We start from the raw sequence: 15257 nt of genomic DNA on the forward strand, positions 1-15257 counted from the left end.
CCTGGTCTTAATCTGTTTATAGCCCCAAAGTGGTTGGCTGGATTTTTGGAAGAGTAAAACTGTTAGATTATGATTCCACAGATTCTGTTGTTCATAAAACCAAGATGTGTGATCAAATTCCTGTCACTTTTTTACATGCATTGCACATCAGAAAGAGTCATTAAATGCATTGCTGTAGCATTTTTCTACTCCCCTGGCTTGCTGGTGCTCTGGATGATAGAGACATTCACTTGTGGGGCTCCACTTATTTATTTGTAATGTGTTTTTTTAAGCTTTTAAGTTTTGCAAGCTGTCACCAAATACATGTGAGAAGCTGTCCAAATTTCTGGGCTGTCTCTCTGTCTCTCACTTGATATCAGGTTACGGGAAATGCCATAGGGATACCTACTGTAGTAACTAGAAGGTTTTCCTGCTCAATTTTTTTTTCATCCTTTGTCCTGATATTTCTTTGCCTTCCTGTCATTCTTCCTTTCATAGAAAGCAAGACCTACACATCACTGCCATCATCATCACTTTAAGATGTGTGGGAATTATGTATCATTGATGATGTTGCCTACCTGAATAAAAAGTGGCTCCATTTTCCTACTTTGCCAATGGATGCTGCCCACTAGGAACTCACTTCTAAGTTGACCCATCAATGTCATTGCCAATGTTCTACACTGGATGAATATTGCCCATTATGATGTCTCACTGATGCTGTCATCATTTTAGGCAACAGTTGGTCAGTTGTGGCTTTTTGCAGGTTTGAAAGAGACAGGATTGCAGTTTCCTGGAAATGCCACCCACATGAAGAAGCGAAACTGACTTCAGGATGATCTTCCTATCAAAGAAGAGAGATCGATGCTAGGGTTATATATCTTCAACAACAGTCTAACTGGACTCTTGCAAATCCAACATCCAGGTTATTGACTCAGTTTTAGCCCAGACTAAAACTGCTTTTGCTTTGAGAGAAAACTTACTTCTCTCAGGCCATTAACTATTCCCATATTATGTGCATTACTTCCCTGATGATTAATTGTTATTTCTTACATTTGTGATGGAAGCAAAGCCTAAGAGAAGCACTGTGAAAAAGGGAATTCTCTAAGCATTACATCTCTGGCTTTTTTTGGTTTTCAACCTTCAAACTCTAAAGACCAACAGGTGATGAAAAAGAGACAGAAGTGACTAGGAAGAGGGTTTGCTAGCACAGCTCCTGTCCACAGGGATGCCAACTTCAAGTGCACCATTGCAGAGTATTAGTTTTATCCACAAGAGGGAAAAGAATACAAAAGGTGAGCGATAGAAATAACCATCTTCCAACTTCCTTGATGGTGCCTGGAAGGATTAAAAATGTAGCCAACAGACAACTATTTCAGCCATCCACATCCTTGCTGAAAGAAATGTTTGGGGAGGAGACTGCTGGATGTCCCAAGCGCTTTTCAATCACTATCTTGAGAAATGTGTCCTTTGTTTTCAAACCACATAGAGATTCTTCTGCTTTTATTTCTTCAATCCAACTCAGATCTCTCTTTGGACAGGCTGAATATTGATGAACTGAGCTCTAAATCCTGTTAGTTTCCTAATTTTTCTGTATTGTGCCTACCTAATACATTCTGATTGGATGGTTTAGAGTTGGGGATAAAGACATGTTGGCTGGAAAATTACATGAGTTGTAGATCAAACCATACGCAGATGATCCTCACATAGGCCAGTCATTTATGTATTGAACAGTAGACATTAAAGACCTTGGCAGCTAGCCTTTAGAGATACGAACCCAGGAAAGTTGTCCTGAAAAAATATGGCTATTATACACAGGAAACAACGAGACATTAAATCAAAACCTGAAAACATTTTTTTTTTTAATTATGAAAATCAAAGTGAAATTGAAGCTAAATATTACTTATATCACACTGGAAAATACAGGCTCCAGAGTTTACAAACATATGGTTAGCAGGAGATAGACCAAAACATCCCCTGTTCACATTGTAAAATGCTTGTTTTTTCTGCTGATTATTCTGCTCATTAGCTCTTTGTCCTTTTCAAGACATACAGTATTTGGACTGGTAGCAATGACGTCTCAGTCTGTGTTGTTCCTATAATGCATTTAACCAAGACAGGTTTACTATATTATGGAAACCCTAGAGCCATGGCCCTGAAGATAAGTTTTAGTTTTAGCCAGAAACAATCTGGGTTGTTGTTTTTTCAAGCTTACCATGTTTTTACCAGTCATGAAGATAGAAGATAGAGTGAAGATAGAAGAGAGCGTTAATAAGATTCAACATTCTCATCCAGCTACTGGCAGAGGGCTGAAATTTTAGAACACCTCCATTGAATCAAGATTTCTTTGGGAAAACACATTCTCTGTGGGTCTGTGGGTCTGTGTCTTTTTTCCTGTGCATCCCCTCCCACAAAGAGAAGGTGATCTTTTGAATCATTCCATCTTTCTCCTTCACTGAGTCAGAATACTGAACAGAACAGAATAACAGAGTTGGAATGGACCTTGGAGCAGTGGTGGAATTCAATTTTTTTTACTACTGGTTCTGTGGGCGTGGCTTGATGGGCATGGTGTGGCTTGGTGGGAATGGCTTGGTGGGCATGGCAGAAGAAGGATACTGCAAAATCTCGATTACCTCCCCACTCCAGGGAAAGGATACTGCAAAATCCCCATTCCCTCCCCACTCCTGGGGGAAGGATGTTGCAAAATCCCCATTCCCACCCCACTCTGGGGCCAGCCAGAGGCGGTATTTGCTGGTTCTCCGAACTACTCAAAATTTCCACTATCGGTTCTCCAGAACCTGTCAGAACCTGCTGAATAGCACCCTTCCTTGGAGGTCTTCTAGTCCTACCCCCTGCTCAGGCAGGGGACCCTATACCAAACTGCTATTTCCTTGCACGATCCAGAGGAGTATTCATTTTCTGAGCTTAATTGGGAGAAATAGTAAATGACATCTCCCACCCAACTGACATGGAAATAAAAATATGTTCAACAGCATCAAACCCTGTGAAAAAGGCCCAAAACTTCAGTGCTTCCTCTCTGCTAACTTGTATTCTGGAAGCAAAGAGATTTATCTTTAGCATTTATCCTGGGTATTTGCGAGACCGCCTTCTGCCGCCGATAGCCTCCCACCAGCCAGTACGCTCCCACAGAGAGGGACTCCACAGGGTGCCGTCAGCCAGGCAATGGCGGCTAGCGACCCCCAGGGGGAGGGCCTTCTCTGTGGTAGCACCTGCCCTCTGGAACGATTTGCCCCCGGAGATACGAAGGATACCAGATCTCCGGGCCTTTCGCCGTGCCCTAAAAACTTTTCTTTTCCATCAAGCAGGGCTGGCGTGAAACCCCACCCCCCTTTTTAAGCTCTTTTTAGCTTTTTAGTTTTTTAAGTGTAAACTGGGTTTTAATTGGATTGTTTTAAATTGTGGGCCAAAGCTGTATAATTCTTTTAATTGATTTTAAATTTTGTATTGGTATTTTTTTTTTTTTAAATTTTTATTAATAATAAAAAGAAAAAACAAAACCAACATAAATACATAAAATGACATACAAAACTAACAAACATCGATTCAGTCCAATGACTGACTCTTAGAAGTTACTATAACGGTGGGGTATTTTCCATTTTTCTATTTATGTCAATGTCTATAATCATCTGTTTACATGGTTATATATATATATATATATAATTGATTCCTTATTTACTACTATACATTTCTATTGATTAGTCATAAATTATCTTTGTATTCCGATTTTTGCCTCCAGCCAGCCGTACCATCTTTGCCATACTAAATAGTAATCAGTATCATCTTTCTCTTGTATTTCTTTTGTAAGCTTATCCAATTCTGCGCATTCTGTAATTTTAGCTATTATTTTGTCTTCTGTAGGTAACTGTTCAGATTTCCAATGTTGGGCAAAGAGTATACGTGCTGCTGTGAGGATATGAATGATTAGATATTTTATTTCTTTGGTATAATTTGCTGTGATGATTCCCAATAAAAAGGTTTCCGGTCTCATTTCAAGTTTTTGTTTCGTAATTTCTTCAATCATTGTTTTGATTTGTTGCCAGTATTGTTTTGCCCTTCGGCAGAGCCACCAGAGATGGTAATATGTCCCTTTCTGTGATTTACATTTCCAGCACATCGGAGATGTATTTGGGAACATCTTGGCTAGACGCGCCGGTGGGAGATGCCATCGGTAGAACATTTTGTAAAGGTTTTCTTTGTAGGGTATGGACAATGTCATCTTATAATTTATCTTCCACAAATTCTCCCACTTATCCAATTCAATAGTATATCCTATGTTTTTGGCCCATGTTATCATGCTTTCTTTGACAACCTCCTCTTCCAATTTGTATTGTAATAGGTACTTATAAATTTTGGTAATCATTTTCTCATCTGCACTTTGTAATATTTTATCCAATTCATTTGGTTCATTTTGGAATCCGAATTGTGCCCGATCAGTTTTGTATCTTGATTCTATTTGCATGTATGGCCACCAATCAATGTCTATACCCTGATTTTGTAATTCTTGTCTTGTTTGTAATTCTCCTTCACTGTTCAGTAGTTCTTTATAAGTCCTCATTTTCGCTATGTCCATAGCATTGGGATATATTTGTGCTTCCATTGTCGATAGCCATCGTGGGATCTTGGTGTAATGTTTCCTAACCTCTTGCCATGATTTGTACAATGCTTCTCTAATGATATGTTGCTGAAAATACCCATGGTGCTTATCCTTTCCCTCCCAGAGAAAGGCATGCCATCCGCGATGTAGATCAAAGCCTTCTAGTGATAACATTCTTTTATTCTTAAGATCTATCCAGTCCCTTATCCAGTTTAGCGACGCTGCTTTATAATATAGCTCCCAGTCCGGTAGGCCTAGGCCTCCTTTTTCCCGGGTATCTTGCATACATTTTATTTTAATTCTGGCCCTTTTCCCATTCCAAATAAATTTTGTTGTTATTTTAGTAAGGTCCTTAAAGAAATTCTTTCCTGGCCAGATTGGGGCTACTTGAAAAAGGTAAAGTAATCTAGGGAGTATATTCATTTTTATGGATGCAATTTTCCCTAGGAATGACAGTTGTAATTTATTCCACGTTTCCAGGTCTTTTCTAATTTGTTTCATTAATTTATTGTAATTGTCTTCTCTGATTGTTATTGCTTTGGCAGTAAGCCAGATTCCTAAATACTTTATTCTCTTTACAATTTGTATTCCTAATTTGTCTTCTAGTTGTATCTCTTGTACTTTTGTCAAGTTCTTTGTTAACACTTTAGTTTTTTGTTTGTTAATTTTAAGCCCTGCGACTCTTCCATATTCCTCTATCCTCGCTAAAAGTTTGGCTCCTGTTGTTTCCGGTTGCTCCATTATAAACACCACGTCATCAGCAAAGGCTTGCAATTTGTACTCCTCTTTCCGTGTTCTCAAACCTTTTATTTCGGGGTCTTTCCTGACTTCATTTAATAATATTTCCAAAGAGATTATGAACAATAGTGGGGATAAGGGGCAGCCTTGTCTCACTCCTTTTTGTATATCTAAGTTTTCAGTCATATCTCCATTGATCATAATTTTGGCCGTTTGGAGGGAATATACTCTTCTAATCATTTGTAAAAATTTAGCACCAAAGTCCATAATTTCTAATTGCGATATGAGGAAGTTCCAGTTTAAATTATCAAAGGCCTTTTGTGCGTCTAAGAAGAGTAAGGCTGCTTGTTTATCGTTTCTTTTCTCGTAATATTCCAGGACATTAATAATTGTTCTTATGTTATTTTTGATCTGTCTTCTTGGAACAAAACCGTTCTGATCCGTATGTATGTATTTATGAATAATTGTTTTCAGTCTTTGCGTTATGACCAACATGAAGAGTTTATAATCTACATTAAGCAGTGAAATCAGCCTATAATTTTTAATTTGTGTGGGGTCTGTGTCTTCTTTAGGGATAAGTGTAATGATGGTTTCAGTCCAGGATTTGGGAATTTCTGCCTCTAATAATGCATCGTTGAGAACCAGGAGTAACAGTTCATCCATTGCATTTTGACAGTTCTTATAAAACTCCGTTGGTATACCGTCCGGGCCTGGAACTTTGTTGTTTTTTTGCTTTTTCCTTGCTTCCACCAGCTCGGACATTGTAATTGGTCTATTTAATGCTTCTCTGTGGGACTTCTCTAATTTTGTGATGTTTGTTTTACATAGGTATTCCTTAATGTCTTCCTCCCGAATCTCTTCTCCCTTGTAGAGACTTTGAAAGAAATCTTTAACTATACGTTTTTTGTCTAGGTTGGTATGATATATTTGTCCTGTTTCGTCTTGCAATTGAAATATTGTTCTCCTTTCTTTTTCTTTTTTCAATTTATACGCTAACCAGCGCCCCGTTTTGTTTGCATGCTCAAAGTGTTTCTGCTTTGCTAATTTAATTTTCTGTGCGATTTCTGTCTGAGTAGTCAGATTGATTCTGTGTTTAGTAAGGTTTAATTTTGCTTTTATTGTTTTGTTTTGGGGGTCCTTCTGCAATTCTAATTCATATGTTCTGAGTTCTTCTAACAACTTATTCCTTGACTGTTGTTTCTCTTTATTTTTTTTTGCCATATACGCGATTGTAAGACCTCTTATATATGCTTTAATTGTGTCCCAAAGATTTTGAAGTGATGTCTGTTCTTTAGTGTTTATTTGTAGGAACATTTTAACCTCTTTCTCGATCATCTGTATATATTCCTTATCCTTTATTATTCCCGTGTCCATCATCCACCTCCTTTGCTTTCGATGTCCCTTCCATATTATTCTAATGGGGTTATGATCTGCCCAGGTGTTCACTGCTATTTTGATATCTTTTACCTCCTCTCTGAGGTCTGAAGTCATCCAGGCCATGTCGATCCTGGACCATGACTGATGTGGGTTTGAATAATATGTATATTGTTTCGTTTGCATGTTTGCCTCTCTCCATACATCATGTAGGTGTAGTTCATTGATCATATCCTTGAAGGGTTCCGGTAGAGTTTTCTTTCTGGTTTTACTTTGTTTGGTACTCCGGTAATCTTTTTCTATGTCCGTGATTGCGTTGAAGTCTCCTACCATACAGATAGCTTCGTACTCCAGGTCTTTAATTATATTGTGTAGCTTTTTGAAAAAATCATTTTGATTTGCGTTGGGTGCATATATAGATATTAATAGTATTGTTTTGGATTCTGTTTGTATTTCTATTATTAAGAAACGTCCTTTTGTGTCTGCATATATTTGTTTTGTTTTTAGGTATTTCTTCACATATATTACGACTCCTCTCTTTTTTTGGTCTCCAAGCGCTGCATATAGTCTTCCTAATCTTTGATTATCCAATAATTTTTGATGCTGTCTTTTAATATGTACCTCTTGGAGTGTTATAATATCCATTTCTAGTTTTTGAAGTTTTGTAAATGTGTGTTTTCTTTTTGCTGGTGAATTGAGTCCGTTTATGTTGATTGAAATGAGTTTTAGCTCTTTTTCCATCTCTCTTTATTTATTTATCCGTTGATTGCAGTCTTTTGTTGTTTCTGAGTATCATTTGCATCTTTTCCCTCGCTCCCTCTCTCTCCATTCTTTCTCTTTCCAATCTTCTCCCCTCTTCTTGGTCTCTTCCTTCTTTCTCTGTCCGCCGTTCCTCTTGCCTCTTAGGACCCTCTTCTTTTCTACTCTCTTGCTCCTCCTCCAGCCCAAAGTGTTGATCAAAGAAGTCCTGTGCTTTTCCTACGTTATCAATTCTGTATTTTTTGTCTTCCCAGGAAATTAGTAGACCCTCCGGTATTAGCCAGCGGAACTTTATTTTAAATTTATTTAATTGTGCCGTTAGGAAGTTGTAGTTCCTTCTTTGGTCCCTCGTCCTTTTTGGTATCTGTTTGAGGGTTAAAATTTCTCTTCCCTTATACATAGCTGTATCCTCTCTCATCTTCCTATAGATCTCTTCTTTTAAGGATTTTTTTGTAAATCTGATATGTATTTCCTTTGGCAGTTTATTTCTCCGGGCGTAGTTCGTGTGGACTCTATAGATTTCGTCTATTCCACTTCGAATCTCTTCCTTGTTCCTCTGGGTCACTTCAGAGAGTATCTCAGTCATGATTTCTCCTAAGTCCTCCTCCTTTTGCTCTTCTACATTCTGGAACCTTAAGTAGAAGGATGCCTTCTCCATTTCAAGATATGATACCGTGTCCTCTAGATCCTTATTTGTAGCTGCTTGGTCATATTCCATCCTCTCCATTTTCTTATTTGTATATTCTATTCTCTCCTCCACCTTACAAATCCTCTGTTCATTTTCCTCCATTTTATGTTGTATCTTTCCTATCTTCTCGTTCATGTTCCTAATATTATCCTTTATCTCTCCCACATCCATCCTTAGTTCCTCGTGGTTTTTCCTTGTCTCCTCATGGTTATAGGCCATAGTCTCTTGCATTTTATTCATTCCTTCCTGGATCGTCGTTAATATGGAATGAATGTTTTGCATACTAAGGGTGGGAACTGCTTTATCCTTTTCCGTGGTTTCAGCTGTTTTTTGTTGTACTGGGGAGGCCGTGAGTATCATCTGGCTTGATGGTATTTTCTTACTTAACTTAGAGATTGTTGTTGAGCTTGTAGTTGCCATTTGTATTTCTTTTAATATCTTCTCCCAGAATCTCATATACTGATTTCTATTTAGGTTATTCTATTTCTTTTGGGATTTTTGTATGGTTAGTGGCTTTCAATAGTCCCGGTAATCCCAAGAAAATAAGCAACTAGGATAAGTTCCCTTGTCACACTATCACTATCTATATGTAAATTTATCTATAAGTTCTATTTTCCCTTTTTCGATATTTTACAGAGATCTTCAATTCATAATAACTATCTGGTCTGTATTACTCTCTAAACATAGGGGTAGAATATAAGGGGGGGGAAGCGAGGGAAAAGTCTAAAACTTCAGCAATTCATCAGTTAACTATCCTTATATTTAGTTATTACTATCTTATTTAAATTAATTATTAAGTACTATTAATTAGTATTTGTCAAATCAATTACCTTAATTTCAATCCTAAAAACAATTGATCTGTCTAATATAGTTTTCAAAGCTAGACATGCAAAAAGATATAATATTTAACTACCAAGATAAAATATAGCACTAAGATAAATATAGTTATATATTAAGAGTAAATATGAAATTAAATTAACAGTTATATATATAGTATATAGTATATAGTATATAGGATTATATAGATTTCACAAACAATACATTTAATATTAATGCCTTCTATAGTTCTTAATCACTAATTTGTTATCAGCTTTTAATACAATTAATTATACTTTACAGTTGATTCTTCTTCTTCTTCTTCTTCTGGATCACTCTCTTCTCTCTCTCTTTTTTTTTTCTTTTCCTTCTCTTCTTCCCAAATTTGTATCTTTCTTATTTATTGTTCAAAGTCCAAAGTTCTAAGTCCAATGTCCAATGTCCAAATATTTTTAGATTAAGTGTCCAATGTCCACCAAAGCTTCAAAACTCCCAAGTGTCCACCTTTCAACAGAGAGAGAAAAGGAGTAGGGGGTAGAATAATCCAAATCCCGAAGTTTAGGTCCAAACCTCCAAATCTCCAAAGTCCAAAAGTCCAAGAGTCCCAAGAAAAATATTCCTCTTAAGTTAATTTAATTTAGCTCCAAAAGTCACTGGTCTCCACTTTAAACGAAGTTTTCCTGGCGCTCTCTCTTCCGGTATCGAATGTTTGTTAAATGTCTCGTTATCGCCTCCACAAAGTCTGTCAAGTTAACCCCCTTTCTCTCCTTAAATTCCGTCTCTCCTCTGTGGCTGTATATTCAAAAACCAAGCTTGTCTGGGCTCGCTTTCTCCTCCTGGGTTTCCTCCGCTTTCGCCGGCTGCTAAATTGTGCGCTGTCACTGTCAAAATGGAAGCTGTCTCCGCTTATTTCTCAGTCGCCGCTATCTAGCTTCTTAGTTGGAGTTTTAACCTCTTCCGCCTTCGATTTTCACGTTATGGGTTGTAAATATACCTTTTGAGCCTTTTTTCTTTCCCGATCTTTCCACCGAAGTCTTCTTTATTTGATTTTCGCTTCCCTCTTAGTCAGCTGTCAACGTTTCTGGCCAGCCGGGTGGCTGGTTTTTCCCCGATCAGGATTAAGGGGGGTTTCCTGAACCTTCGGGGGGATTGCTGTCCTCCCCGAGGTCCTCGGAGTTTCCCCTTTTTTCTATTGACCTATCCGAGGTCAATAGTGCCTAAATCGGCTCCTAAATCGGCGATATTAGGGACTTGGAGAACGGAGAACCGTTCCTTTCGTCCCTAACACGATGACGTCACCGCAGGAAGTCTAAATTTTGTATTGGTATGTTTTCTACCCTTGGCTGTGCACCGCCCTGAGTCCAATAGGAGAAGGGCGGTATATAAATTGAATAAATAATAATAATAATAATCTTCTGGATAAATTTTCCTTTTTTCGCAAAAGAGTTGCAGATGCCTGATGCTTTCTGCAGTCAGCATTTTAGGATATAAATGCAGGCTCTGTTCGGTGAGGATTTTCTTTGTGTTTCTGGTATACAGTTGGAAAAACTCAGGTATGATTCACACCGCTGTGCCAATTTTCAGAGAGGGGTGGGGCAGAATAATGGACCTCACTTGAGACATCTAATCTGTGAGTAATGCAGAACACATTCAGTATGAAATGTGTAACATGTTTTTAATTTGTGTTGTTTAATTACAGTAGACAGCATCTTTGATTCTGGAAGCTACAGGGCCTTCGTCCATCCTCCTATTTCCCAGGTTTTAAAAGAAGCATTTTGACAAATGAATCTTGATGTTAGTTTACATGCTCGCAGTTCATTGTGAGAGAAGCCAATAAGCATTCCACCATATCAAGAACTCTTTTTTTGTTTATTTTTAAACTATATCCTTAATCATACATTAATGGCTCTGAATTCAGAATGAATTTTCTTTAGCTCAGATTTCATCTGATTCCCTTGATATTTTGGATATATTGCTAGACTTTTCTCATTTTGTGGCTCCAAAATGCCTTCTGATTCTGATCTGGCTAGATTGACCTCTCTTGATCAATAAATGTCTGTTAGACATTTTCATTTTCTTCAGTCTTGTTCTAAATACAAAATCAAGTCATAAAGAGCAATTTCTATGCAGTGGTGGGATTCAGCCAGTTCGGGCCAGCAAACCGGTAGTTAAATTGCTGGCTGGCCCTGCCCTTTCCTGCCTCACCCATTTCAGGATTCCCCATGCGCCCCATTTTCGCTCCCAGAAGGCTTCAGGGAGGCCTTCTAGGCCCAAAACAGGGCATGGGGGGGGCATGAGTCCTCCCTGCAGCCTGTTTTTGCCCCCAGGGGGGTACAGAATGCTGAGTGCTGCCTGTCACACCCCCTGGCGAATGCCCACCAAGCCACGCCCACAGAACCAGTAGTAAAAAATTTTTGAATCCCACTGCTGATTCTATGACATCAAAAGTGCATTGTTCGGTTTACACAATAAAGTAAATAGGTTTTCCCTTTCTATGAAAATTCATAGGAATCCCCACTTGTTTTGCTTTAGAGCAGAATAAAGTGTTAAGTGGAAGATGCACAATTTCCAATCGTCAGGAGGCAAATGCAAATTAAGTGCGTTCACTGCCTCAAATTGATCTAAATACACTTGAAAAGGTGGAATAAAATGGTGATGGTGATGATATCGCCTAGGGGAAAACTGGCAAGAAGATATTTTTTCCATCTACTAAAAATGCCTCTTACTCAGCCATATTCCTCTTAGTTTGGCAAGCCTACATTTGAGAATGTACACGTTCCAAGATAAAATAAGAGTATTGCCCTGAGATACCATATCAAAAACTATGTTTCTTAAAGTATTAGGCAAAAAAAAAAAGTGCATGTAAATATTGAGACAGAGATATTACCGCTGGTGTTCAGTTGGATCTCAAAGGCTAATTGATGTTTTATTAATACTCAAATATATTACTTTTATTTTCAATTTCTTTGAATGGTGAGTAGTCTCTGGTTCGCACTTCTCTCCCATCAGTTGCATTCTGTGATCAGTGAGCAATGCCATTCCTCTCTAGTCAATTTAACTGCTGTGAACTGCCTAGAGTCACTTAAGTGAGATAGGCAGACATACAGATCAAATAAGTAAACAAATCCTCTATTTTTGTAGTTCTCCAAATCCTACAGATCACTGTCTGCGGATCCAATCTGGGTCAGGCACTGGGACCAGAGATTTAGTTTTCTAAACTTTTTGACTCGTGCTGGAGCACATCCTCAGATAACATCTCTCCAGTAGAGTGTATACTTTGGGCTATTCTGTGCGTTGTATTTGTGTGGTGCCTGGTTGGGTGAGGCTTCCTATTGGTTGATTGGGGTGTTGATAGCTGGCTGTTAAGTTGTTGGTTGTTTAGCCAGCCATCAACATCCAATCAACCAATAGGAAGCCATATCCAACCAGGTACCGCACAAATACCACACACAGAATAGCCCAAAGTACACATTCCACTAGAGAGAAGTTCCCTGTAGATGGGCCCCAGCACAAGTCCAAAAGCTTGGAGGACTAAACTTCTGGTCCCAGAAATGGATCCAGACCAGATTGGATCCTCAACAATATCCTGGGACACATATATTTGCCTTCATTTGTGAGATCACTCTCTTTCTTCAGTGAAGTAATACTGTAATCACTTCTGAACACTGGAAATAGAGCTGAAATGATTTAACATTCTTTTCAGTTGGCGTCAGTCAAAATACAAGTTATTCATAGGGTGCTGCAGTGCCAATTAGAGTTGATTGAGCAAGATAAAGACATCTTTAACTAATTTTCCACGTATATCTTTAATCTCCTTCACTTTCTTATAGCAATAATGCTGCAATTTAAAACCTACAGAACCTTTTGAGATTATATCCCATTGACTGCAATAAGACATACACACCAAGCATACAGAGGATTAGTTTTTTCACTTCTAATAACCAGTTTCATCACTTTCCTATTAACATTATTACCTTGTTTTATTATCTAGTTTTCCTGAAACTTATGTCTGGAAACATGAGTTTCCTTGTTTTTTTCTCATGGATAATACTTTCGGATAAATTAATATGCAAAACTGATCTCATTTATTTTCCCACATTGCTAGCGTTTTAATTTCACAATTCTCAGGTTTCACTAAAATGTAAATCTTACTCAGACAGCTATTATGCTGCAACGGCTAAGTATCTATAAGATATGAAGCCCATTATTCAAATTTCCTCTACCTCAGGCAACCACAATTCTCTCATTTATCTGCAACATAAGTATAATAAGATGGCATACCCATCTCATAGCATCTTAGCCATTTAAGCATTATTTCTTGCTCTTAGTTTGTAGCCTTTTGCTCCTATTTCTTTGCATTTTAGACTGCTCGGGGCCAATTTTGTATCAGCACCAGCTGCTCTAAGCTCCATTTCACCACATCAGACTTTTACTTCCCAGAAAGACTGTGAAGCCCAAAACTGTCCTCTCCACCACAGTCAATCTCCAAAATATTAAATAGGTAGATGAAATTGTCCATGACTTTGTGGGGAAGAATAACTGTTGTGAAAATGAATAGAGTTTTAAGATCATTATTTAGATTGAGAAGCATAGCTATGCTGATTCCATTTTAGATAGATAGATAGATAGATAGATAGATAGATAGATAGATAGATAGATGGACAGACGGACAGACACCGTAGATGATAGGTAGGTAGGGAGATAGAGAGATAGAGATAGATATAGAGGTATAGAGATACATAGACATATTCTATTTATATAGCTGGCCATTGAAAATATATGACTCTGGATACTTCATAAACAATTAAAATATATTAAAAGAACAATAAAAATAACATAAAGCTATATAAAAACCATACATCAAAATCAAAAGTCATCCCAGAGGGCTTTACTTCCCACTCTTTCTTCTTCCTGAGTGACCATCGGGGCCTCACCTGGTCACCGCAGGCTTCTGCCTCTCCCAGCCACTCAGGGAGATCCACTCTGGCATGGGGTCTCACTGATGCTTCCCCCCAAAGCCTCGACTTCCTCCTGGTCACCAACATCATGTGCTTGGTCCCCACAGTAGAGATGTCTCTCTGGGTTGACCACTATTGCAGTTGTAGCCTAATGTCAGACCTTCCCCAGTCAGATCCTTTAGGAAAGAAAGACCCTTGATTCCAATTGATCAAAGGTTATTTTACTAAACGTTGGTGGCTGAAGTAAAGTCAGGCTAGAACTAAAGTTGCCATGCAAAACATTACAAACTTTTCCCTCTCATCCTGGCCCTCCCCCCTTGATCAGTTTGTCTCCGACCAATGAATAACCACATGGGTGTTTTGAGAATCGCTTGGATGTTTAAGACAATCCACGTTCCATTCCCAGGCTTTATGGCCTTGAAAACTGGCACAAGCTGGTTTCATGCACCTCTGATCTCCATCAAGCTGTCAATCTCCCTCCCTATTTCCCATCTCTGCCCCGTACATGTTTATTGCCCATTTGCTCTTGTTCCCCCTCCCCTCTAGCAGTTGATAGCAGGATCCCGATGAGGCACCAAGCCAAAGATGGCAGAACTGATATAGCCACTTATTCTAGAATAGTTTATTAATGCTGAAGAAAAGTTCTTACCTGTTCCCTTGCCACATAGGCTGATATAGATGTTTGCTTTGATACTTGGGCATGAATTTTGTTACTGGCATGTTTTTAAGGATTATCTTAATGCATAGTCCCAGGGAGAGAAATAAGTCTTGTATGCTTAAGGAAATTGTTTAAGAATCTTGCTCATGTTAAACAAATCCCAGTCTATGGTGTTTCTGGGTCCCATTCTGGCCATGTAGAACAGAACATTCAAAATCTGGACATTCCTTTCTTCTTTTATATGAATGGGGTCAATTTTGTTTTTATGAATGGGAATTTGCACTATTTCTGTGAGAACCTTGATGTTCCTGATTTCAACGAATCGTACTGCAACACTTGAATAATTTGCCTTCAAACCCCTTGAAGCTTTGCCTCCAAATCTGATTTTAAAATCTTTAAAATAAATACATAATCCTAGGTACATTGCCCTGAAATATAGAAAAAGTGGTATCAGTAAATAAATATTGCAGAGATGGGGATTAGATGAAGACTATTTTGTGACTGGTTAATCTGGATTGGATTTTTAGTACAGATTAACAATGCCATGTACCAGTGATGGCTAACCTTTTTGCCGTCGTGTGCCAAAAGCATGGGGAGTGGGGGGGTCGCGCGTGTGCCTGCCCACACCCATAATTCAATGCACTCAACCCCCTGTGCATGTGCGCGTGACCCCCT

General features: G+C 38.5%; 1 long non-coding RNA gene across 1 annotated transcript; it reads left to right on the plus strand.

Annotated features, from left to right (window-relative positions):
- The first annotated feature begins 218 nt into the window (after nucleotides 1-218).
- Nucleotides 219-11032, plus strand: LOC148116732 (uncharacterized). Its single transcript, XR_015731275.1, has 2 exons — nucleotides 219-1271; nucleotides 10666-11032. It is a non-coding gene; the product is annotated as an uncharacterized LOC148116732 (long non-coding RNA).
- Nucleotides 11033-15257: the final 4225 nt, after the last annotated feature.

Source organism: Pantherophis guttatus, chromosome 1 (assembly GCF_059756535.1).
Source record: "Pantherophis guttatus breed Tessera chromosome 1, ASM5975653v1, whole genome shotgun sequence".
Classification (NCBI taxonomy): Eukaryota; Metazoa; Chordata; class Lepidosauria; order Squamata; family Colubridae; genus Pantherophis; species Pantherophis guttatus.